This window comes from Serinus canaria, chromosome 10, assembly GCF_022539315.1.
Source record: "Serinus canaria isolate serCan28SL12 chromosome 10, serCan2020, whole genome shotgun sequence".
Lineage (NCBI taxonomy): Eukaryota > Metazoa > Chordata > Aves > Passeriformes > Fringillidae > Serinus > Serinus canaria.
In genome coordinates, this window is record NC_066324.1 from 11,135,299 (window position 1) to 11,159,437 (window position 24,139).

At 42.2% G+C, this 24,139-nt stretch overlaps 1 long non-coding RNA gene across 3 annotated transcripts in view; it reads left to right on the top strand.

The window, feature by feature from the left end:
- Positions 1-24,139, top strand: part of LOC127059978 (uncharacterized) — a 78,653-nt gene that overhangs the window by 31,975 nt on the left and 22,539 nt on the right. The window lies entirely within an intron of this gene.

The window sequence follows — 24,139 nt, forward strand, 5'->3', positions numbered from 1 at the left end:
CACTCTGTTTCAGCCTTAACCCCATCCCTGTGATTTCTGGGTCAGCTTCTGCTTGGTATGTGTGCAGTGTCTTGCCTGAAGTTTTTGTGTTTCTCCTGATTAGGCCTCTGTATGTGTTTGCAGAGCTCAATTGCAAAACCACAAATTCTTGAGTGAAAAAGGCCAGTATGGCTTCTTTTTGTGACTGTATTCTCTTCAACCCTGCTACAGTGGGCCATAAGCAGACTTTCCAACAATGCAGTTAATTGAGCAGGTTTTGAGGACTTCGAAAGTTCTCCTGCTTATCAGATAGGGAAGATTAAAGGAGGATGATGGTACTTCCACAAACCCTCTGAAAGTCTCAGGTGGGACTATCCCCTCTCCTGGTTTTCAATGTAACATTTGTGTAAACAGCTGTACTCCTGGAAGAGGACAGGATGAAGCTACAGGGAAGCAGAAGAAGCCTCCAGTAAGATGCGCTCCTCACTGAAAAATCTTGTACATCTCAGCCTCTGATGCTGCAAATTCAGAGCAGGAGAGGAGGCAGAAAGCCAATGGTTCAGGATGATAGAATTTAGTCTTGCAGGAGAGGAAAAATCCCATTGTCTGCAACCACATAATCATCTTGCACGGTGTGTAATGTTTATAAAGAACAGGGGGGGTCACATGGCTGGCTGTCAGCAAGAAACAGCAAGCTTGAATTAACATTAAAGAGCTGAGTACTTAAGAAATAATATAAGTGCATGTAACAAAAGTAAAGGGTTTCAGCTGTGATAAAGGAACAGTCTTTCCTTCCTTCAGACTTGGCTCTGTGTTTCCTTCCCTAATTTCTTCTGTCATGTTAAATTATTTACAAAATGCATCCTGGTATTGAAAGGGTAGGACCTAAAGCAGCCAGATTCTTTACTAGCTCTGTGGTAACATATAAAAAATCAACATAGAGCTACAAAAGAAAAATTTCTACATGCCTTTTTAAGTACTGCCACATCTAAAGAGGTTCAGGTTTGGAATACAGAGTGCTATTGTACAAACAACTCATTTTGGGACAATTTTAGAAGCTCATGTTATTCCCTTACTGGCCTAAACAGCCCCCATGGCCCAGTTGTATGATATTAGGGATGGGTACAAGAGCTAGATACAGATAACTGGGGCTGGCCTTAACTGTGTAGGGTAGCTGTATGTTGGAAAGGAAGAGCCAGTTCTCAAGGAAAGAAAATAAGGCCAGGAAGAGCTGCAGGCTTCCCTCTTCATCTTCTGGTGCTTCCTGGGGCTTAGGGGTGTCAATGTACAATGCTGTATTCTAACATTGACTGCTGATTATTCAAGTGGCTATCAAAAAAATTACACTGCTGAAAAGAATATACTGAAGATATAGTGCCCAGAAAATGCCATGCACTTCAATGGGGAGTTTTTGCCAGTGGACAAAAGGCCTGAGGGTTGCAAGAAAAGACAGAAGGAAGTATGGAGCCTGTGCTTGCCTGGGGCAAAAAAAAAACCAACAAAAAAAACCAAAAAACAAACCAACAAAGACACAAAAAAACCCACCAAAAATAAATAAAAAATAAAATTTTAAAATCCATTGATTTATATTGATTATATCCCTTAAGCATTATAATTTTTTTTCTGCGTTGTTCAGATCTTGCTGTTTCTAAGCCATGGAGAAGACGGGGGAAATGATGAAGAGCAAGGTTTTACAAAGAACAGAACAGATGAAACATGGAGCTTGTCCATCCCTTCCATTCTCTACCCTGCCTCCCACTTACCTTGTCACTACCCATGCAGCCCAACACCAGAGGCTGGTCCAAACTGAGGATCACAAAGGGAACTGGAAGGGGAAAGAGATGGCTGCTGACTGAGGGGTTGCTTTCTGATAGCTGGGCCTGGGCTCCTAAACAGTTTGCCAATGATGATCAGAGCCCACTCAGAGCACAAAGCAGCTTTCTTTTCTGTTCTCTGCTGTATTTTCTTGATCATTCATCATTAACTTTATTGATTCAAATAAACTGTAATTATAGGAAAAGTAATGAAAATAATGTTCTGTTGAGATAGCAGCTAGAGAAAGCAACAAAAAAAGGGGCTTGCAAAAGCCCAGTCTGACAACTGGATTGTGGAGGTGGCTCCCACATTGATGAGTCTCACAGAAAAAAAGCTGTTCCACATCACTGTCCACAAACCTCTCACAGTTATTCACTACCCAATCTGTGTCCATATCCTTACCTCTGCTGCTCTTTCCCAGAGTCTCTGAGCCTGGAATAAGTTAGAGTTCTGCTGATCCATTGGATCAGGGTGAATTCTGGCAGTCCTGGCTGGAAGACTTCTTACAGCTTGTACTTTCTTCTAGTTACTTTGTGGCCTTTTCTTTCTAGGAGGGCAGAAAGGTGAGGAAGAGGCACAGGGACAGGGAGGCTCCTGCAGCGTGCTGGGGCAGTGTGATTGCAGCTGTCCTTTGCCATATCAGAATGGGCAAGTAGATGACAGGCCTGATCTGCTCTGTTAGCACTGCTTGGCAGAGTGGAATTATGCTGTCTTGAACAAGGCAATAATCCTTTGTGTAATTCTAACATTTTGAAAGTGCTCTCTATCCATGTTGCAGATTTGCAGGGAGCTACTGTCTGCCTCCTCCAAACACGATGATCAGACACATAATATAAGTGCATGTAACAAAAGTAAAGGGTTTCAGCTGTGATAAAGGAACAGTCTTTCCTTCCTTCAGACTTGGCTCTGTGTTTCCTTCCCTAATTTCTTCTGTCATGTTAAATTATTTACAAAATGCATCCTGGTATTGAAAGGGTAGGACCTAAAGCAGCCAGATTCTTTACTAGCTCTGTGGTAACATATAAAAAATCAACATAGAGCTACAAAAGAAAAATTTCTACATGCCTTTTTAAGTACTGCCACATCTAAAGAGGTTCAGGTTTGGAATACAGAGTGCTATTGTACAAACAACTCATTTTGGGACAATTTTAGAAGCTCATGTTATTCCCTTACTGGCCTAAACAGCCCCCATGGCCCAGTTGTATGATATTAGGGATGGGTACAAGAGCTAGATACAGATAACTGGGGCTGGCCTTAACTGTGTAGGGTAGCTGTATGTTGGAAAGGAAGAGCCAGTTCTCAAGGAAAGAAAATAAGGCCAGGAAGAGCTGCAGGCTTCCCTCTTCATCTTCTGGTGCTTCCTGGGGCTTAGGGGTGTCAATGTACAATGCTGTATTCTAACATTGACTGCTGATTATTCAAGTGGCTATCAAAAAAATTACACTGCTGAAAAGAATATACTGAAGATATAGTGCCCAGAAAATGCCATGCACTTCAATGGGGAGTTTTTGCCAGTGGACAAAAGGCCTGAGGGTTGCAAGAAAAGACAGAAGGAAGTATGGAGCCTGTGCTTGCCTGGGGCAAAAAAAAAAAAACAACAAAAAAAACCAAAAAACAAACCAACAAAGACACAAAAAAACCCACCAAAAATAAATAAAAAATAAAATTTTAAAATCCATTGATTTATATTGATTATATCCCTTAAGCATTATACTTTTTTTCTGTGTTGTTCAGATCTTGCTGTTTCTAAGCCATGGAGAAGACGGGGGAAATGATGAAGAGCAAGGTTTTACAAAGAACAGAACAGATGAAACATGGAGCTTGTCCATCCCTTCCATTCTCTACCCTGCCTCCCACTTACCTTGTCACTACCCATGCAGCCCAACACCAGAGGCTGGTCCAAACTGAGGATCACAAAGGGAACTGGAAGGGGAAAGAGATGGCTGCTGACTGAGGGGTTGCTTTCTGATAGCTGGGCCTGGGCTCCTAAACAGTTTGCCAATGATGATCAGAGCCCACTCAGAGCACAAAGCAGCTTTCTTTTCTGTTCTCTGCTGTATTTTCTTGATCATTCATCATTAACTTTATTGATTCAAATAAACTGTAATTATAGGAAAAGTAATGAAAATAATGTTCTGTTGAGATAGCAGCTAGAGAAAGCAACAAAAAAAGGGGCTTGCAAAAGCCCAGTCTGACAACTGGATTGTGGAGGTGGCTCCCACATTGATGAGTCTCACAGAAAAAAAGCTGTTCCACATCACTGTCCACAAACCTCTCACAGTTATTCACTACCCAATCTGTGTCCATATCCTTACCTCTGCTGCTCTTTCCCAGAGTCTCTGAGCCTGGAATAAGTTAGAGTTCTGCTGATCCATTGGATCAGGGTGAATTCTGGCAGTCCTGGCTGGAAGACTTCTTACAGCTTGTACTTTCTTCTAGTTACTTTGTGGCCTTTTCTTTCTAGCAGGGCAGAAAGGTGAGGAAGAGGCACAGGGAGAGGGAGGCTCCTGCAGCGTGCTGGGGCAGTGTGATTGCAGCTGTCCTTTGCCATATCAGAATGGGCAAGTAGATGACAGGCCTGATCTGCTCTGTTAGCACTGCTTGGCAGAGTGGAATTATGCTGTCTTGAACAAGGCAATAATCCTTTGTGTAATTCTAACATTTTGAAAGTGCTCTCTATCCATGTTGCAGATTTGCAGGGAGCTACTGTCTGCCTCCTCCAAACACGATGATCAGGACACATTATTTGAGTGCAGTGTGATGGCAGATGCAGCAGATGCTACATTACTTTTTTATAGATTTTTTTTTTTGTGATAGGGAGATAAACTTCATTCAAAATACAATTCACCAGAACATGAAATAGACAGTATTTTAGTCCTACCTTATGTTATCATTGTGGTGACTTTAGTTACACAGTTCAGTGGAGAAGTAAAACTTCTCACATTTAGTTAGTGTACTGGCTGACCAAGCTTCCTCCAGTCCTGGCTCTTCCCCACAGAAACAGTCTGCAATAGCTTTGTTATCAGTGTCATCCCTCCTCCTCCTCCCTGCTTTTGTTCCTGGTTTCCGGCAGAGCTCTGCCAGCCCAGCGGTTAGCCTGCCCTACACTGTATCCCCAACTTCTCTCCTCCCCTCTGTCCACATTTGGTTCACTCTGTTGAGACCAGGGCCTTGGCATGTGTTTTACCCTGGGGTCTGTACTTTTCTCCATGGTACTATTTATCACATTTTCTTTCTTTCTCAGTTCGTTATTTATTCAAGCATACAATTCACATCCTCCCACAGTGGGGATTAGTGAAGTGTCCTGCTTGGTAAATGGGAGGGTTTTTTACCCATTTGCTTTGTATCTGTGGTGGTTCTTTCATTGCTGAAGTCACTGTTTCTGGCACTCCTGCGATATCCATGCTGTGATCCCATTCAAATGAGCTCCTTCACATTCTTGTGCCTCTTCTGCAAATGATAGGCGTTGTCTGTAGCTTCATGTGTTGTTTTTTCACTCAGCTCCAGCTATGGGTTCCTTGCACCTTTCCACTTCCAGTCTCATTCTTTAAGGTAGTTTACATTCTCTTTCCTGCCTGCAACAGAAGAGGACAGTCCTCTCCCCATCAGTTCTGGACTGACTTCCTCTTCTTGGCAAGTTCAAGAGGATTTCTCAGAAACACCCCTTATTGGTGCCGTTATTGGATTGGTCCAAAATTTCTCTCTGTTGCCAGAAGCCTCTTTTGCAGACTGTTTCTAAACACAACTCTAAAATGTTTTAATCTTCCACAGTTGCAGCTCTGCTCCTGTCTCTGTCACCTCTCCCCACTCAGCCTTCTTTGCCCAGATTAAATGAGAGCTGCGAAAAATGTCATCTTCTTTATGACTAGCCCTGACCCAAAAAAGTTCCCTGCTCTGACAGCTGCTTTCTTTTTGGCAGCCACATTACTGTCTGCAGCACTTTTAAACCTTCTCCAGTTGTATCACACATTCCCAGAGAAATTCCAGCTCTGACGGCACTTCTAATTGGTTTGTTTTTTCACTGTATGTCTTATCTTGTTTTACTCCAAGTACTTTGTGTTGTCCTGAAGTTACTCTGAGCCAAAGAGGGTGGCAGGGATTTACCTCATTCAGTTCAGTGTCCAAGCTCTAGTACCCTGGCATGGTGTAACATGAGAATTGGCATAAATGGAAAATCAGTTCAAATGGTTCATGCCAGCACACGTAGGAATGTGTTGACTGCAGACGGTGTGTTGTGTGGATTGTACAGATAAGCATATTCTCTGCTCTACCATCATTCAGTGCACAACCTGCCATGAGTGTCTGTATCTGCTCCTATACAGATGGACTAGTTCTTAATGCAGTTCTGTTTTCTGTAATGATCTCTAACAGTGTTCACTGTCTTTTTGATTTGGTCTTTTGTAGCTAAATCTGTCTCAAATATACCATACGCCATAGGTATGTAGGAAATGGTTCTGTAAGGGCTCCTCACCAATTAAAAAATATCTCCTGTGGATCAATACAGTCAAGTGCTGTAGTTTGATCCACCAATACATTTGTTTCCTGCAGTATAGCCACTTGTTAAAGTTGCTGACCATAAGAGAGGAATGATTCTCTTTAGGAATTAAACTACGACCGAAAAGTCCTTTGGTGGGGGACATTCACTGCTCTTCACAAACGGCCCAAGTGACTGAGGAGGGCTGGAACTCGCCTGCAGAAAGGTAGAGCAGGTTCTCTATAGGTGTTGTTCCAATTTAGAGACTGAAAAAATGGCCTCTGGCCTCTGCCCTATATGGAAGGATAATGTGGGACCAATGGATTTGTGTACACGTGGAGCCAGCATGGAGGAATAGAGAAGCATTTGTTAAGTATCTCCTTTTCTTGCCTGGAGCTGGAGAGGCTGTACCTGTTTATCACCACAGCCTGCACTTGGTGACATCTGCAAAGCACTATGCTGTACTGTCAGACACCCCCAAGCTGGCTCTGGGGAGGCTTGAGCCTGCACATTGTCAAAGTGCACCAGATCTGGAGTCAGTTCAGAGCTGGCTGGGCTGGGAGGCTTCTCAGCACCCTGCCTTGCAGGGAGGATGAGCCTGCTGTGTTCCATGTGCTCTGTGTATCCCCAGATGCTCCTAAAGTGTAAGCAAATGTCACTGCATGGCAGCACCACAGCAGACACTGGTGAACAAGTCAAATGTCACTGAACTAGCAGTGATACACATGATCTTCTGCCTGGTCCAGAGTGGTTCACAATGGCAGCTATTCTCCCTTGACAGCCCTGAAAAGAGGACTAATGCCTACTGCTGATTGCCAGGGTTTTCTGACAGCAAAGCAAAGCGCTTTTTAAAGACAATGACTTGTTTACTTTTCACTGAAACTTGAATTGAAGATATTTCTTAATAGAATTTGAGCAAATTTACCAGATGTTTCATCCTACGGTGCTTTTCTGGCAGGTGTACAAGACAGAATGCTGACTAAGGCTAATAAATCAGGCTGCCTATGAAAGTCTTGGGGAAGGAATACAATATATATGCCTGAAACCACTGGAAGATCTTACCCCATTGATCCTTGGGAATTCCTGATGTTTCCTGTGCTTTTCTTAGACGCTGATCTCAGATACAGGAGGGGAAGGGGGTCCTGTTCTGTATTTGTAGCCTATGGTGAGACATGGCTTTGTCTAACAGCACTCCTTGTGCTGGCATTTGAGATTATAGACATAAAAATGATTAATATATTTCTAGAGTCAGGCAATTATCTCTCCAGCTGGGAGAGAATGGGAAATAGGAGTTTAAGATACATTCAGACTGGCTGTGACCCAGCAAAGTACTGTATTGCTCTACAAAATAATATTCCTTTCCTCATTTGTGTCTTTCTCTTCCACTGCCTCACTCCCTGTCCTTTTGCTCTGTTCAGTTTCTACTAATCTCTTTGCTTCCTTGCTGCCCTATCCTGCTGAGCTCTGCTGGTTCCCTTGGAATCAGGAAATAAAGCCACCCATAGAAGATTTTCTTCTTTGGGGACTTGCATTGCATGTGCTTACCACACAAAGCTGTTTTAACTCCCCTTCTCTCACAGAACCTGATTCAGTTTACTGACCACTGTCTGTGCAAGTTTGGCACATTCAGTCTACTCTTGCTTTCTTTTCTCTAGGCTTGCTTTTATTTCCTCTCATTGCATTTCTGCCAGCTCTCTAGATTTTCACCTCCTTGTTTCTCTCCCTACGTATCCAGAAAAAGCGGACGAAGTTTCCACACCATCTTCCAAGGACATGATGTTTGTGTTTGTCTGACTGCAGTAGGAAAACATATATCAAACTTTTCACTGAAGATCACACAAGCAACACTTGTGCTAGTGATACCTGGTTCACTAGGGTGTAAGAGGCTTTGGGTGACAGCACAGCATCATATCATTCTATCCTTGCTTGGAATGATTTAATTAACATGCCCCTCAAATCCATCTGCTGCTGAAGGTTGTGCTAGCTGGAGTCTTGCAGTGCTGCTCCTCCTGCGTGGTAATTTTTGAGGATTCTCCCTTACACCAGGGTAAGAGTGGTACTACGCAACCCCTCTTTTAATATGGGAGATGTGAAATCATGATACTTAAGCACAGCAAAGTATTCTTTAAATAAAAACATGGCCAGATATGTACCCACAATAAACAGATTGCCTTTGAGTAAAGTCTGTCCATCTGAGTAGCAGTGTCGGGGAAAAGAAGCTGCATTTTTAAATCAAAATCATATTATTTAAAAATGTTCTGTTATTCTCTGTGTTGCTTTTATCTGAAGATTGCAGGCATTTGTGATTATCTGTCATTTTATGTTTATGCAGCTGTTTTATTTCTGATAGGGCACAGAAATTTGCCACATGGCTGTAGTGGCAGCCATCTCATCCAGCATGTTATAGAAGAATGGAGAGACAGGGAGTGCTATGGCAAATTGACACACAGAAAAATGCTGTAAAGCCATTCCAGTCTCTTTTTAATGCTGTGTCACGACAGCCTATGCTCAGTGAATTGTGGGATTTTCAAGTTATCTGTGCAAGATGAAGGGCTGAGCTGGCTATGCAAGGATTAAACCTGTGCGTCTTTTGGCAATAGGTATTCCTTGGCCTCTACAGCAGCTTGAGGGTTAAGGGGCTGGAAAAGGCAACACTGACTATCTTCCAGCTCCTCAGGTCTTAAAACCATCAATACTCAAAGTTATTGTGATGTTCAGCCTGTGTCTGCTGAGTGAGTCTGCACAGTTTGGGCACCATTCCAGCTGCAGCTGCTCTTTAAAGTTGAAAAAAATGCTTGGAAGGTGGTTTTTTTGTTTTGTTTTGTTTTTTTTTTTTTAATTATTATTTTCTCAACTTTGAGATTAGTTTGGTGTTGTGTCTCTTCCCCTTACCCCTTCCTTCAAGAGCAGTTTCAGTTTAGCTTTTGTCCCACCGCTCATACTCTCCCTGCAGCCTTAAAGGAGCACAGACCAAACCTCAGCAATTTTCAGCAAGGCCACAGTGTCGTTGGAAAGGTTCCCACTGCCTTCTTCAGTGAGCTCTAAAAGGCAGACTCCAGCACTTCCAGTGCTGCTGTAAATAATGTCTAGAAGGGGCCGGGTAAGGAATAGGGGGTACATGCAACCTCTCTTCCAGCTCGGCTTTCATTTCCTTTGTCTCTTTTAAGAGAAACAAGGGAGCTAATTTCATGTAACTTGGCACATCATCTGATTGCTGGGCTTTTAGGGGTATGTTTGAGGCTGTCTCTCCCACCCACAGGATTTCAGGCTCCAGGTTTTACTTGGAGGAGCCAGAGAGGCCTCTCGAGTGCCTGGCGGGGAGAGCGCAAAGTGTTAACTGCAGAAGCAGCACTGGAAACAAGGGCAATTTTCTGGCTTTGATCTGTCACTTGGCAGTTCCAGGAGACAGGCTTGTCTGGGGCTATCTCTGCAGCAGAGTTTGGAGGTGGCTAAGAAGGCACTGCTCAGCCTGGGGGATCAAAGTGCACCAGAGAGCAAGGGAGCACAATATTCTCTGAAGCAGGAGCTGCAGAATATAAATGCATTGTTGCTCTCTGCTGGGAAGCCAACAGGGAGGATGAGCTTCCCTGTTGTCCCTCTTTCTGTGGATTTTTCAACAGGTTAAACTGCATTTGGTTATTATGGATTGTGAGTACTGAGAGACAAACGCTGCATTTCCAGCTCGAAGGAAGGCAGTGTTGTTAGGGTGGGGTTAGTAGCCAGATGAAGTGGAAGATGTTAAGTTATTGATAACTTAATGTACCATTCCCTTAATTCAACAGAAGGTGACAAGGGGATGAATTAAATATAGAAAACAGACATGAAAGAACTCAAAGAATGTCTGTGTTCTTGTTCAACGGTAAGGTACAGAATGCATGATTTCATGCAAATCAGACTTCATTTATTTTCTCTTTTGCTTCTTCAGTTAAATATGAAATGAGAATAAGAGCTTTTTTCCAGCATCCCATACCTAGTAAATTCATTCTGCGAATGGAGGAAATAGAGTGAATATGATTCTGGACAATGACATCGCCAATGATCCAAAAATATTTGCACTGGGTGACCTGCATAGTCTCTTGAATATAAATGAGCCACAAGGGAAAATTTCTATTAAGAGCAAATGTGGTAGCTAAAAGGGTGATATAACTGAATTGGAAATATGCAGAAGGATTAAAGCTTGCTGAGTTGTACACAGGATTAAGTGAATAGACACACATGGAGAAAATAATTTCAATAATTAACAGGTTTTTGTTCTTCAGGAATTTTTCTGGGAAACATAGTCATAATTGTCATCCTATACACAGTAAGTTAGTACTATACTATAGAATGATGGAATATATCCATGTGGTAAAGGGGTGACCTGTAATAGTATTGTTATGCTAGACAGTAAAAAACATAGACATTTGAAACAAAATTTAACTTGGCATGTTAAAATGTGTGCGTTACCATGTGTAACATACAGTCTGTGGGACACCTTCAAAATGACAGATTGCTCACAGTGTTATCACACGGCACTTTGTCCTTCAGGTTGGCCCTTGTTTACCAGTGAGGGACTGAAACAGAGGGGCAGGGCAGAAGAATGCAGTTGCTGAGGTCATGCAGAAATGACCTGAATTTCTTTGTTATCTTTCCTTTGCTAATCCTCTATGCTGCTCCTTTACACAATAATCCTGATAAAACAGGGCCAAGCAAAAGCAGCGGCTGGTGATCCTGTTGGGACCTAGGTGGTTGTGGCTATTACTACTCTTCACCTGCAATCTAATATCTGCCTAAGCCTTGAGCACTCCTCTCAAAGTCAGTCATCCTGGGCCATCACAAAGGCTTACAGGGGTGGAGTTTAAAAGCCAGGAAGCTGGACCAGGCAGATTGCAAAGGGCTTGTCTGTCTTCTCAAAGTTTCAGGCTTATTCTATTGTTAGTGCTTGGTACTTACTGTCAGGTTAAGTTGAACTGGTAGGATTAATGTGCATTGAAGGTTACACCTCTGTTTTTATAGCCTTACAGCTTTCCAAGGCACCTCTCTGCCACTGAATGTTTTCATGCATGGTCTACAGCAAGTGTCACTCACCTGTTCATTAGCCCCTTTGAGTTCTTCATTGAAGCCAAGTGATTGAATCTTTCTCACTGGGGCAAGGAGTAGATATTATTTCCCTTTGTACCATGACACAGTGTTTGCTATCAGTAAATAATAATAGTGACAACTTGATCATTAATGGGCTGTTAGGTGTGCCTTATAAGACCAAAGCTGTAGAAATAATGTTTAGTACATATGCTTAATCTTCTCATGTGGCACTTGAACTTTATTAACTAACATGTAATCTCTGATGTTGCAGCACCTATGAGGAAGACAGTTTCTTCCTGAGCATTTTAAACAGAAAGAGTTCCAATACCAACAATTCAGGTAAAGCATCCTTTCTGATAGCAGTAAAGTATAAAAGATTGCCCTGAAACTGTTGTGACCTGCCTGTTTGGCATGGCTTGAAGGATTAGCAAAGTCTTTATTTGAATTGATAGTGATTTAAGAATGCTTCTTGACAAAACAACTGTTATTCGCATGATTAAGAAAACCACTAATTTGGGGGTGGTGAACAGCAGCCAAACAGAAGCTGTTCCACTCCAGCCCTGCAGTAAGTGCCAAAACATTGATGGGCAATATACAACTTTTAGTCACTGCATACAGGACTGTAGAAGAATGAAGGAAGGCTCGGATCCAGCATTGCCCAGTGCCTTCTTTGAGGCCATTGCAGAGGTGTGCAGAAAGGGGGTTTGCTGGTTGTGGTGTCCTTCGTAGTACAGGGCTTCTTCCTTTCTGGTGGAAGAAAGTGTGTGTACCTGGAAATGTTTATGATAGTGAGTAAGGACTTGGGCTTAGTTTTACAGTCTGTTTCTTTAGTAAAACCTGAGGAATTGATCCTTAATGTGCTAAAGGACAAAGGTAGAATGTTGTGCTAGCATGATCTTGTAGCTTATGGCAGTAGTGCTCTGCTGAATAATGTTTTTTTCCTTCCTCCATGTACCTCCCAATAGTACCCGAAATCATTGTCTGTTGTGAATAGTTAATTGTATCATCTATTGTCTCCCAACAGCAGTCACTTGGGCTACAGGGGGCTGTTTAGGGTGTTTCAAGTAGGTAGTTGGGTTTTTTGTTGCTCTTGTCATCCATAGTGGGATTTGGATTTATTGCCAGAAGTATGTTTAGCACAGACAGTGGGGCTGTAAGGCACTGCGCCTCTGGGGAATTCTTTGCACCATTTTGTCCTGGGTAGTATCCCACAGAGATGAGTTTTACTGTCATAGCCAAAGGAAAGTGTGAACCTGCTGAAGGAACACATTTGGAGATTGCAGTTCTCAAATTGCAGTGAGGATGTTCTTGAGCAGTTCTGTTGCTATGTTGAAGAGCATCAGGAATGGTCAACAAATGGCCTTGACCTGTGGTGCCAATGCCTGCTGTATGTCAGCCTTGAATAATGGTAACTGAAACTCAAATCACTTGAGTTATAAATTAATTATAAACTATACTGCTGAAAGCAGAGTAGAAAACACTTTTCTTTACATGAAAGGTGAATAAAATGCTGGTTGGTTGCAGCATAGCAGGAGCCCAGGTGAGTGCCTGAAAGCTCAAAAAAACTATACAGAAAATGACTGTGTCACTTTGAGTGTTGAAACCCTGCTGAAGATTCATGCAGCTTTGCCCAGGATTTATGCTCCAATAAGGGATGGAGCTTCAAATGTGCAGATTTGTGCTCTGGCAGTTTGGTGTATGGGGCTTTGGATCCCCTTCTGACATGTGCAGCCCTTTTTTGAATTTTGAGCACTGTGGCTAGATGGGCTTCTTGGGATGACACAGATGCAATTTATGAATAATTAACGGCATTTCAAAAATTCTGATTGTGCTGTCTGGGGAAATGGACTAACTATGGTTTGCTCCATTTAAAAGCAGAAAGATGTTTTTATGGTAAAACCCCAAACCATATTTGCATATTCCTGTGCTCTGCTATCTCACATCTCTTGCTCCTTTTCAATAAACAAGATCTTTCAGTAGGAAAGTGTTCCGCATTATTTTCTTCAACAGAGGTTTCTGTTGAAGTGGGCTGGCTGTAAAGAAGCAGCAACTCCTTTACATTCAGTAACCATACCATTTTCTCTATCAGCATGGAGCATTTGACTCATGTGCCCTAGAAAATAACTCCTCACTCCCACTATGTGCTCATATACTGAGCTGAGATCTAAACCTGACCTTCAGTTCTGGGATGCATACTCATGATCAAAGTCCCTGGATGCAGGAGGTCAGTGTTCCAACATCCTTGCTCTCTGGGGTGAGAGTCCACTATTTAAGGAGTAGTGTTGCGAATTCAAAACAGGTTAATGCTTTCTAAGGTCTAGTGAAGTTACAAAAACACAGTACAAAAGAGCCTATCTGCCTTAAATAAAAGCTTATTATTGAGCTCAATCTTGTTTCTGTTAAGGTCAGTAAGGGGATTGTGCTTCTAAATTTCACCCAGTCCAAGTTGGAGGCTTTTATAAGGGGCGGGGGGGAAAATTCATGTGAAAAATTGAGGTGCTTGTTTTCCAGCAAAAGCTGTAATACCATTCGTGCAGTAATGTGATGCAAGGATACTCTTCAGGGAGCCTTTTTCATAAAAATACAAAAATAGTGGTTCTGTCCACAGTCTTCTCTCCCACACAGCACCTTGGACTGTGCTGAGTGCTGAGGCTTATGGAGCAGAAGGCAAACTCTCCACAGGACTTTACATTCCCCATAGGTGAAGGATTGGGTTTTCATTACTGTTAACAGCAGAGGGGTAACTAATAGATTAAGTCAGATCTGGGGCTGTGAATGTGTGGCAAAATTTTGTGTGATTTAATTTTCTTAATTTGATACTCTCAGAATGTGCACAATCCAGAGGTGATTTGGTTGTAAAGCTTGAAAATAGGCTCACCTCCTCCTATAATTAGCAGACAGTCTTCATGCATAAACTGGGTATTTGTATGTACACACACATCCACCAAGCACAAAACTTTTGAGAAATTTGGCTCCATTTATTAGTAACTTTTTGTTTCATGATTCTTGCTCTGAATTTCTTGTTTGTTATTCCCTATTTTCCATACTGGAAACAGCTGCTGAATTTACCTAGTAAAGGAGGAGTGTCTCCTAGCAGTTGCTCTCAAGGGGGATATTTGAGGAGGAGGCTGGGATTTCAGATTTCTGTAGAAATCTACCTCTGAAACCCATTTCTGACAGTGCCTCACTGTCACGTGGCAGCACCCTTGGCTGCAGTGAGCTCCACTCATCCAGACTGCCTTGACTTGTGAGTAATTTTCGTATTCTCCTTAGCTACCTAGGGGTTTGTTCAGGGCTGAGGAGCATATATTGAATGTACCCTGGAGAGTTGTTAGCCATATGGCTTCTCCACTGATTTTCCTGGTGGCCCTCTGTTAGATCTCTGTATGTTGCTGTGGAAAAACTCAGTGCCCTCTGAGTTTTAATTCAGGGATCATAAAGACCTAATGTCAATTTCCATAAAGGAGAGAGCAGCAAATGATTCCTGGCTCCATTTTGCCTCTCTTTTGCAGTGTATGAAGATGGAGAAGTTTATAAGCTTAGTGTTATTTCAAGTTACTTGGTTTGTTCTGCATAACATTGTTTATGGGTATTTCACAATGTTTTTGGACATTCTCAGAGACAGAAATTAATATCAGGATATGACCAAATAAAGAAAGTGCTTGTTCCCAAGTTCCTTTGTATAAAAATTAGTGAAGTATTTTTTTGGGAATGAATTCTGAATGTGTTTGTTTTCACCAGAGAATAACAGAGAAGTGTCAAGTGCAGTAATCCCAAGACAACGAGGAGAGATGGAGAACTCAACCAGTGCTGTTTTTCTCAGCTCTCTTCAGGCATTGACTATACTGGTCTGATCAGTAGTCCTAGTAAATCCAGAGGGACTGTGTACTCATGTCCCACGGTTTCTCTGTGCACACATGCACAGCAATATTCCTGCCCTAGGTGCCTCTTAAAATGTTAGGTGTTACCTTCAGAAGATTGTTTTCCTCCCACATAGTCTCAGCTTTACCAAGGTTGGATCTCCTTCAAAGAGAGCAGCCTTCACAGTCCTAACAGGCTTTCATCCATGCGGCTTCTCGCTTTCCCCCTCCTCCTTCTGCTTTAGCTTTCTCTTGTTCACCTCTCTGCTCTGCAGCTTGCTTGGATGCCTTGCTGCCTTGGGAGCTCAAGACCAAGGATTCTTTCAAGCTTTCTGTCCTAGCATGTAGCTGAATGCGTTCAAAGACTCCCAAATGTGACTGGCTGTGAGTGTATTGCATGAGATGGGCTGAGGGCTGAGGGCTGTACCTAAGCCGTTTTCAACTCTCATAGTTTTTCCCATCCCTACTGGTCAAGGAAACCATACATCCTTTTCCTGGTAAGTAAGAAAAGAGCTCAAAGACTTCCCTGCGGTTTCCTTCCTGCCATTAAACAGATCCATCTCTATACATCTAATATAATTTTCTTTTGCAGCTAGTCAACTTTCCTGATTGTGCTCTTTGCTGATCTGGTGGTTATTTTTGTTGCCTCTGTGGAGAGCTGCTCTCAGCACACCCAGAGCCAACGTTCCTGACAGGCAGCACAATCCTGGAGTGCCTTGGCAGGCTGCCTGTGTCTGTCCTGCAGGCCCTGGGGGGACTCTCACACGTTTTGCTGCTTACTTTCCTCTTTCCTAGAGATCTAACACAATTTTGCAAGCAGTCACTTGGAGCCATATTTCCCTTTGCCCTGGAATATTTTTTATTTATTTTTAGTAAACGTTTGTCAGTATTTCTAACATTGCGCCTCCAGCAACGTGGCCTGGACTGAAGCCACGCAGCAGTCTGACAACCTGTTAGGCGAGTCTCCTATCAATTAGGCTGCAGCTGTCATTGGATCTATTCTCAGCCTCCTTGGTACGTGTTTGCAAATAACAGGGGCTGCTGTTTTGCAGCACTTGATTTTTTTTTTCTCCACAGCCAGTCAAGAACATTTTGTCCCTAGAATTCCTCCTGTCTCCTTTGTTTTTGCTTTCTAATCATCCTCGTTTTATTCTCCTAAGAATATATGCTTATCGAGGATATTATTATAAGTTAAGTGTCCTCACTCTCTTTTATGTAATGCACAAAACAAGGAAAATGTCCCCCAAAGATACAAAAAAAGGAATATCTTACTCAAGGCTACACCTTGATCCTTTAAACATTTTCAGACTTGCTCCGAAGCATCCAGACTTTTTCTAACCTGTGGGGAGCTGCCATTTTGAAAGCCCATATTGCATGGAAGCTCTCCATGGGGGCTGCCTTGTTTCTGCTTATGTTTGAACTTTGAGGTGATAGTGTGCTTTATTATCAGGTTTTCCACAGCTGGAAATAGAGTCCCCAACAATGTACAATCTGTTAGAACTTCTTCTTATACCTTCTGCAATTTACAGGTTTCTCTTCTCTTCTAAAATATAATGAAGATGGCTCTATAATATTTTTCCAGATGTTACACACTGCATACTGGTATTTGATGCTAATTTTTCATCCAGCAATCTGTGGAGTACAGCCTAGTTTGTGTTAGATAGAGGAGCCATGCTTAGATATATAATTTCTTTTGTTTTGCTTCCATGGGAAATAGGAAATCAGAATCAGGTTGTTCAAGCAAGGAAAACACACTCAGGGCATTTCATCCTTGGGCTGATTGAAAGACAGATTTTGATGCAATTTCTTTCATAAGCCCAGCTCCATTTTTGCACCGAGTAGAAACTGTTCCTCCTTCCTCCGTCCATAGGTCCTAACAACAGGTCTCTGGCCAGCTTGCTGTTCTGGAGGTAGAACCAGCCCATCACAGGCAGACTGAAAGAGTTGAGTTTAGATCAGCTCATGCTGAATTGGCTGAAACCCCTGTGCCTGCCTGGTGGGAAGCTAAGGACAGATGGGGCTTTTTCTATCCCCGTGAAATAGCACACAATAATGCAAGAGCCTTCCCTGTCATCACTCGATGTTTGCTCTGCAAGAATATCCACAAGGAGCCCACTCAGTGCTGTGGCTCTCCATTCAGAGCCACCTTGAAGCTCTTCTGTATAAAATTATTCCATGCTAGCTGGGTGGCCCTGTGAAGCTCGTGGGGACTGTAGGTGTTTATACAGCCCTGCTTGGCAATGCTGTACCCAGGACAGGAAGGCTTCACCAGGATCCCAGCTGCTTTGGTGTTAGTGCATCAAGGCATGGGGCAGCTGGCACCTTGAAGGGAGCCTGCAGAGCTCTGGGCAGCCACTCTGTACACGAGGAAGAGGGGCTTCCTTGGGAAAAATGAGGGAAGCCAGAACACACAGAAGGCCTAGGAAGGGCACTGCTGGCTTGTCTAGTAGTGCACTGGCACCTCAGAAAGACCTGAGGTGCCAAAGCACCTTTTATGCCAATGCATCTTTTATGATCCTCTTCCTAGGAAAGGTGGCTTTAAATCATTTAGGAAGCCTCTATTTAGACTAGGATCTAGACTCCAAATTCAGATGTTTCATGAAATACTTGTTGGAGATAGGTCCTAATGAGCAGTGCAGAACTTTGGGCAATCCCCAGCTGAGATATTTAAGGTTTCTCAAGTACTTATTAATGAAGAATGCATTTCACATGCATATAGCATTACACATTGTTCCTGCTCAGCCACTGAGCTTTCAACTCTTTGAAAGTGTAAGCATCGTTAGAACAAACTGCCATCCTGCAGACAAAGCTTAGTTGGCAAGAAGATGTAGTTTATGCAGTATTTATGTTCTCCTAGTAAACAAAGACAAGTAAAATGCTTTACTTGTTAACACCAACTCAAAGGGAAAGCAAATGATGGCACTTGCTATAATCATGTTCAGTGTTCTGAAGGTGTCTGTGTTTTTCACCTTTATTCTAAACTCTTGTTTATAATTTGCTTCTTCTGTTTTAATAGTGTGTGACTGCTTCTGAGAATGCAGCCTACGACTTTGTTTCCAGACTATATTTAAGGAGAAGGGTTCTCTCTGGATTTTACAGTGATAATATTAAGTGCAGCAGGAACATTGGTTAAATAAGCAGGAGAGGCCAGAGCTGACTACTTTGGTGTTCATTTCGTTGTCAGCTGCCATTGGAATAGTGTTCAGATTAACGTGATTACTCTTTGCAGCGGCTGCAAGTTCACAGACCAACTGTGCACTTGTATCAAAGTCATTAGAATGATTTTAGTCCAGGTTTACTACCAGAATTATTTATATAAAATGCAGCTGTAATTCTATACTGGCCATTTACACGTGAGGATTTCTATTTCAGGAAGCTTTGGAAATAGCCAGGATCTTCAACTGCACCCTTTCCAAAAGATACAAGATCCTTTTAACATTTAATGATGACTGAAAAGGTGCTTAAAAATAACTTAGAAGCACAAAGCACATTAGTGTGGTCCCACCAGTTATAGGACTGGACTAACAGTTAAATTTTGTATTCTGTTTGCTTTTTTTTGTCCTTTCTTGCTTCATGACCTGAGGTGAATTGCCTAGTTTCCCTTGACAAATGAGCTTAATACTTATCTATTGTCTATACTTACATTATTACATTTAGGAGGCGATAGGATCTGAATTCATCTTCTCTAAGGAAAGAACTGTAAAACTCTGTGGTTGTCAGGTAGTATAAAATACATCCTTCTACTTGACTGCACATGGTATTATCTGCTGTATAATTTGCCGGGTATCAAGACCATTTCACATGCACAAGGTCCCTGGTTAATGATGGTATAAGTTCTTTTGGGAGGGATTATGCTTACTTATAGATTTGTAAAATAGTGAATATAATGGCAAGCTAATCTTGACTGTATCATTTATGGTTTGCTAAAATTTATACAATATAGGTAATCAATTAGTCCCATTCTCCTGCGTGCTGCTAAATGGAACATGAACAGCTCATAATGGGCAGCAGTAAATAGACATTTGTATGTACACAGGTACCCTGTGCAGTGAAAGGGGCATGCAGGAGACAAGGTACTGAACAAAACAGCCCTGCATAAAACTAGGCTTTCATTTAAAGGAAGAAAAATGTTGCTGAAAGCTGCAAGATTATTAGCATTACTATGCATGAGCAGCAGTCAAAAAAGGTGTTACAAGAGGAAGAGAGACATTATTCAAGTGTCTAAGAAGATGGACCATCATCAGCAGTGGAGAGAGAAAAGCTTCCAAAGGAATAGCATAGCATTTCAAACATTAAATTATAAGGGGACTGAGGCTTTAAAAGGTATGTTGGAGTTTCTGCATTATTTATAATTTGAGATTGCCTTTCCCTCTAGATGCTTAAGTTTTGTTCCATTCATACAGAACAGAAAAGTCCTTCCATACTTCTCAGCTTCTGGACACTGAAGCAGCTCTAAGTTTTAGGATATAATTTACCCTAAGAAGACATTGATTACCTGCAGTGCTGCACTGGGCTGAAGCTGCTTCTTGGGAAGGCTGGGAAGTGAGGAAAATTTGGCTGCCATTTCTCTGGAGCTTGGGAACAGAGGGCTTGAAATTCTGTATTATTTTGTATTTTTATTGCATCCATGCCTATGAGCTCCAGGCACTGACAGGATTTCACAGTGCTGGGTCCTGTCCTTTCCCCAGCACAATTTAAGGTCTTGTGGACACCTTTTTTGAACCTAGTGCACAGCTGCACTGACAGTGCAATCACTCAGAGTGCAGAAGCTTACGCTAGAAAAAAAAAAAAAAACCTGCAAAAATATAACTTGTATCAGTTGCCTGAGCAAAAGAAGCTGTATTGGCAAAAATAAACTTTTTTTTCCTCTTTTGCTCATATTATATCTGTGTCTACATTAGGGCTTTTGCTGGCATAGCTGAAAAAAAAAATCACAGCTAGCTGACAGGGATATGCTGACAATTTTTTAAAATAGATGATGGATCAGCGTGTGTTTCTGTATGTGGGGAAGAGGGAGGGGTGAACCCAATTTAAAAAAGAAGTTTCTAAAATTGGTTTGCACAGATACCCTTTAAATGGCAAGTACTACTACCCTTGCCAATAACTTCCTGCTTCCTGGCCCTCCTGTCCTCACCCAGGCTCAGATTCCAGCCCTGTATTCCCCTTCCCTTGCACCTTGTCTGCTCCACACCCTGGTGTGCCCAGCTGGAGACTCTTGCCTGCTGTCCTCGGTTCTCCTGCCCTGGCATCCTCCCACCTCTGAGCCTCTGCCTCCACCTTCACTGCAGGCAAACACCTGCACTGAGGCTCCAGTCCAACACCTCTGCCACCACCAGTTGCCCTTGCTCCCTGAAATGGGAGTTTCTTGCCTTCCTCCCAAGGCCTCTGTTGGGTTTGAGGGCTCAGGTTTTGCATACAAACAGAAGTGCTCCACACACACTGTGCCATTGCAAAATGCTTCATTCAGCCAAGCTGCATACTAAGTCAGAGAGATTTCAGTTTCTAACATGAAGACAAAGAATTTCCAGAACATCTGGAGAATATCTTTAGGAAAAGATGGAGCTGTGGTAAGCTCCCTGGACTAGAGGCATAAATGTTAGTTCTGTTGCTGCTTCTCCTGACCAGACAATTACTGTGTATGTTGTTCCCTCACTCAGGCTGGTTGGTCCAAATGACTTAGAAAGGTATTTTATCTACTATATCCTGGGGAAGGAATTGATCCCATGACATCTCTGTACAAAAGTTGCTGCTTTGGTGCCTCAGGTTCTCTATGTAATAAAATGAGGCTTCACTGTCATGGGGTATGAACCTCTAATTTGATCAAACTAGGGTGAGGTCCTGTGATGATCGAGTCTGAAAGTGCAGGGAGCAAGGATTAGCTCTTTCTCAGATGATTAATACTCCTTTGGAAGCACAATTTTGTGAAAATAGGTTGCTAAATAGGCTTCAGATGTGTGAGAGAGTGAGGGGTGAAAGGCAAGCATGCTCCTGAGGAGACAGCAGCCTGGAAAAACAGGTCCTTGAACCACTCACATGTCAGGATTTATAGCCAGCACCCCCAGAGTCCTTATTGATGGTTATTGAAGGTAATTCATAGGTTATGCACCTGGAAATGAAACATATGTAATATTTTTTTTAAAAAGAGCTGTGAGAAGACTTGTTTTAAATTTTTTTTATGAATATGAAAGTTTAAACATTTAAATAGCTTTTAAGTAAGTACCCAAGCCCATAGTTATAAATTATTTGTTCAGAGTTTAAACTGACATTTCATAAGTATGTTAATTGATACCCCACTAACTTGCTATAGGTATCTTCCTAAGTGCCAATTATCTGCCTCAACATTCCCCACAATTTAAGTTTGTTAGTAAGAAGCTAATTATACTAGTTTATTGCTGATGGAATTACATGAAGAGTAGATTTCACTCTTACATACTTATTAGACCTCAGTAAGTGATCCTTAGCAGTCTGTTGCTATTCAATTAGCAAGTAATAACTTACTTAATGAATCTAATTGAAATGCTTATTTCAGTCAGGCACCTCCTATAGGGCGCTTTACTTTGAGCACTTTCCTGAGTGCTAGTTGTGTTAACAAGAACTAAATGGGGCCACTGAGGAGAACTCAAGACTGTGATGAGAACTGAACCAGTGTTAGTAAATTCCTGCCAAACATGACTAGAAGCATCTGCCAGGTGATTTCTGTTTTACTAAAGTATCACAGGAATAAACCGAGACTTCTGTGTCTCTGAGGATTTAAATCCACGCAGAGGATTCTGCGGCATGAAATTCTGGGAACACATCCTCCTGCAGTGGATGTAAACATGCTGGCTGCTCTGCTGGGAGCTGCACAGCTCAGCTCTGCTGCTCTACATGGATGCTGTCATTGAGTTCTTGTTCCAGTTCAACTCTCTTAAAAACTCACTCTTCTCCCTGGGAGCCTGCACGTTTGGCTTGCGATCGATAGAAGTATGATGATGGGTACATTTAATGATCTAAAGCTATTGGTATAATTACAGCCCAAAAGGGGATACAGCTGAAGGGTTTTATACTGTTCCATGTCCTTCAGTGAGACTGACACTAAATTATGGTGAATTTAATCTTAGCTCACAAGCATGACCTGCACTGAACTGTTGTGAGTGACCGCTCCTGGGGTGAGCAATACCCAGCTCCTGTGTAGAGACAGGTGTAACAGCACCTGGGGGACAAGGGGATGTGTGCAGGGTATTGGGCTGCACACATAGCACCTGGTGAGCTGTTAGGTGGGAGTCTCCTTCATGGGAAGGGCAGAATTCAGCTGGGATTTTACAGTCTAGGAAAGGATAACCTGCTGTCCTCATTTATGGCATGGAAAGAGCCAACAATGGTTGGCTTCTGGAGCTGTTTTTTGCTTTAAGATTAAAAGTGTGCTTTCTTCTGTAATGAGGATTTAACAGACAAGACTTGTGTTTGTGGATAAATGCCAGGATATCTTCCCAAGCACTACTAACAAATGATGCCATTTGGCAATATTAGTGTATGGGCAGTAACCTTTTCTCAAGAATTTTTAGCAGATAGATTTAGTGTCAAAAAAACCCATAAAAGCTGAAATATCTTCTCCAGTATATCAGGTTTGTTACCAACCTTTTAATGTATGCCTTCTACTCATTGAATTGAAAGACCTTATTGATCTCTTTGCAGCTGAACTGATTATTGGGGTAAGAGAGAGACTTCCTGAAAGAAGGCAAGAGAAGCTATTCATTTAACATATTCTCATTTTAGTAAACTTCCATTTAACCTCCAGGGTTAATTAAAAAAAAAATTGCTGGTTGGCTGGCATAAATTTATTAAATCAGACAGAAACTGAGTTCAGGCTAGTACATTTAATGTCAATGTTTGTAATAATCTTAGGGGGAAAAGAATTCACATAGACTTATTAGTATTCCAGAATTGCTTTATTTTAAAACAACAGCCATAACAGCAGAAAAACCCAGCGAGGAAAGTAGCCTCGCTGGAAGCAAAGTCCCTAACACTTTTTAAAGAATTTCTCTACTATCCAATGTAATCTTGGATAGTAGAGAAATTCTTAAAAAAGGTATTAGGGACTTTGTAAGTCTGTGGTTGTTGGTTGAAATTCTGTTGTCATCAGGAGGCATTAGCTAGTTGGTGTCTGTAGGGCTGGGATTAGGGGATTTGGTGTGTTGTCCAGTGATGCCATGGGTCTTCCCCATGTCTACAGGGTGAATGTTGCACATCAGAGCTGGCGTCTTTGTTAATGTCTGAACAGAGAGCAAGGATTAAATAGGCCTAACAGCTGAGGGGATTTTCAAAGGCATGAGTGGCATTTAGACATGGATCCCCTGCTGGTTTCTGTCACTTTTCCAGCTTGCTTTCAGACCCCTGGCTTGGGTCTGTTGCCCCACTGCTCTCCCTGACCCTATTATGGGTGTTTGATTGAGATCTGGAGAAAATTTTCAGAGAGATTGAGATCTGGGGAAATTTTCAGAGAGACAAATGTCAATACCTGAGTTACACTGACATGGAGGAGCCCATGCTTGATAGGAAGGACTTAATAGGGAACCATCCTGGAGAATGTTCTGCCTTGTCATTCATGCTGTGACAAGCTTGGGGGTGAGATTGAGTGACATAACAAAGGTGAAGTCTGCCATTTTGAAGCTGAGCTCCTCTGATCCTGACTTCACTTTGCATCTGAAGCAGAGTAGAGTGGGGCTGGAGTATCCTACAAAGCACCAGTTCAGGAGAGAAGCCTTCACTGGACGGATTTTATGAAAGAACAAGCAACTACTAAAATAGTAAAGTGCAGCTTCCTGACAGGTTATTTATTGTTCTGTGCAAAGCAAGTTAGACTGTGTTTCACAGAACACAAAGAGGAGTGTAAAAGCTCCAGTACTGGGTTTAGATAGAAACTGCTGACATTGTTAGCTGGGTGGCATTTGTGCAAGATTTTATTAGAAGC